The sequence below is a fragment of the Microcebus murinus genome, chromosome 8, assembly GCF_040939455.1.
Source record: "Microcebus murinus isolate Inina chromosome 8, M.murinus_Inina_mat1.0, whole genome shotgun sequence".
NCBI lineage: Eukaryota > Metazoa > Chordata > Mammalia > Primates > Cheirogaleidae > Microcebus > Microcebus murinus.
Window position 1 is genome coordinate 58,606,727 of NC_134111.1, and position 2,130 is coordinate 58,608,856.

At 36.4% G+C, this 2,130-nt stretch overlaps 1 pseudogene; it reads left to right on the forward strand.

Annotated features, from left to right (window-relative positions):
* Nucleotides 1-1,343: 1,343 nt before the first annotated feature.
* LOC142872454 (uncharacterized) lies at nt 1,344-1,451 on the forward strand (annotated as a pseudogene).
* The last annotated feature ends 679 nt before the right edge of the window (nt 1,452-2,130 follow it).

A 2,130-nucleotide genomic window follows, 5' to 3' on the forward strand; every position in this document is an offset into this window, starting at 1 on the left:
CTTACATCTGTGAAAGAGAGGGAGAAAGAAGAAGGATTGGGTAGAAAGAGGCTCAGATTACAAGGTAGTTCGAAGAAAGTTTTGGCCAGGCTTAAGGACTTGGGGAATTCTCAAACCAAAAAGGCCAGTCAGGAATTCTGTGTCTATCAGGAATGGGTTGGGAACAGTACCCTCATTCTAGTCAGTCATTGGCTGAGAGTTCCCTGTGGGAGGTGGAGCCCCAGTGTAAACACACTAATGGATCCGGAGGATCTGGAATTGAGGCTATCAGTCAACTATGCTCCCCACAGCAGGAGATCTGTGCCACCACAGTTCACCCCTTGCACTGCATGGACCTACTTCTCCATTCAGGTTTAGGGGAAGAGTTCCTCCATGGCTCCTGGGGGTCTCTTTTCATGAGGGGACTCTTAGGGGGATGTTAGTGGGACAGATAATGGACCCTGTCACTGCAGATGGCCTCAGGGCTTCCATTGGTACTCATCCTCTTACTTTTCCATTATGCATTTACTCTGAATTAAAAGAAAACGAATGTATGCAAGCTCAATCCTTGCTTCCATGAGTATCTTTCTCACTAATTGTTTTCCCATTGTGTTTTCACCCAGAAAAGCAGGTAGCTGAAATCATATTCTACGGTTGGTAAAGGGACATCATTTGCCATGCTTTTGATTACATAATAGACCATAATTGGATGATTAACAATTTCTGTGACATAGGAATGTTTTCAAGAATTAGAGATGTTGAAGTAGAGTGGCAAATCACAGTTATTGTCATGTATTTGAAAAACTGCTATATGTATGAGCAATTAGACTTGTTCAAGGTTGTCCAGAGTATAGAAACAAGAAGTAAAAATTACAGGAAGGCATATTTTGATTCAATAGAAATACAAGTTTTATGACAAAGCTATACAAAGTTAGAATGGGTTTTATCTAAAGGCAATGAGTGTTGAATGGCAGGTTAAACATTGGTGTGTATAACAAGAGGCTGCTTGACTAAATCTTAGATATGTTTTAGAAAACTTCATGTACTAGGGAGGGGGAAGTAGAGAGATCACCTCTGAAATCATCTAAGAAAGCAGCATAGTGCAGTGAAAAGAGCAGAGGTTTAAACCAGAACCTAATAACCATGTCAACTTTGGCAAATTGCATCATTTTTCTCCTCTACAAATAGGAATGATACCAACCTTGTAAGGTTTTGTAAAAGCCTAATATAATAAAAATGTGTCTAATAGATTGCTTAGTACATAGCTATGTTTAACATTTCTTATTATAGTCTGATTTTATGTAATTAAACCTGATGAAGCTGCTAACATTTGACCTTTTTAGCCTATAAAAATGGTGATTTCAGTGTTGTATGAAAGGAGAAAAAGTTAGCACTCTTGACAAGGAGGGAAGAGGCCCTTAGGTCTGATAACACACATACAGTTCAGGCATTGCTACCTACCCATCATTTTCACAAGTTTCAGTCAGACTGGAAGAATAAGGTTTAGTAATCTATTACAGTGCATGATGAACACAGTCAATAATAATTTATATTTCAAAATTGCTAAAAGAGTAGATTTTTAATGTTCTCAACACAAAAAATGATAAGTCGGTGAGGTGATGGATATATTAATTAGCTTGATTGCATCTTTTTTTACGTAGATCATGCCATCACATTGTACCCCATAAATATATGTAATTATTATTTATCAATTAAAATAGTTCATGTGATTTAACCTGATATTCTCAATAAAACTAGGTATAATTAAATCCCAATCCCTAAGATTCTAAGATTCAGATTTAAGATCTAAGGGTGAGAATAAATTGACATTTCTGTAAATCAGAAAATCTCTGCAAACTGTGGTATGGCTCGAACAAGTGTTGGCGCTTAAGTATTTGTACTCCACCATAGGGTAGAATTGCAATTTTCTATTATAATTACTTTCAGCTACTGAAGTCATGTCGGTCAATTTGAGGCATATACATAGGTGTATTTTAAAGCAATCTATTTCCTAACATAAGTAAGTGTTTGGCACTTTAATTATAACTCATCAAGAAAGACCATCTATTTACCTGTCTGTTGATCAAAATTTCTAAATTATAAATGGAGGGGAAAAATGTGAATACCAGTTGTACTTAAAAGAAATAACAA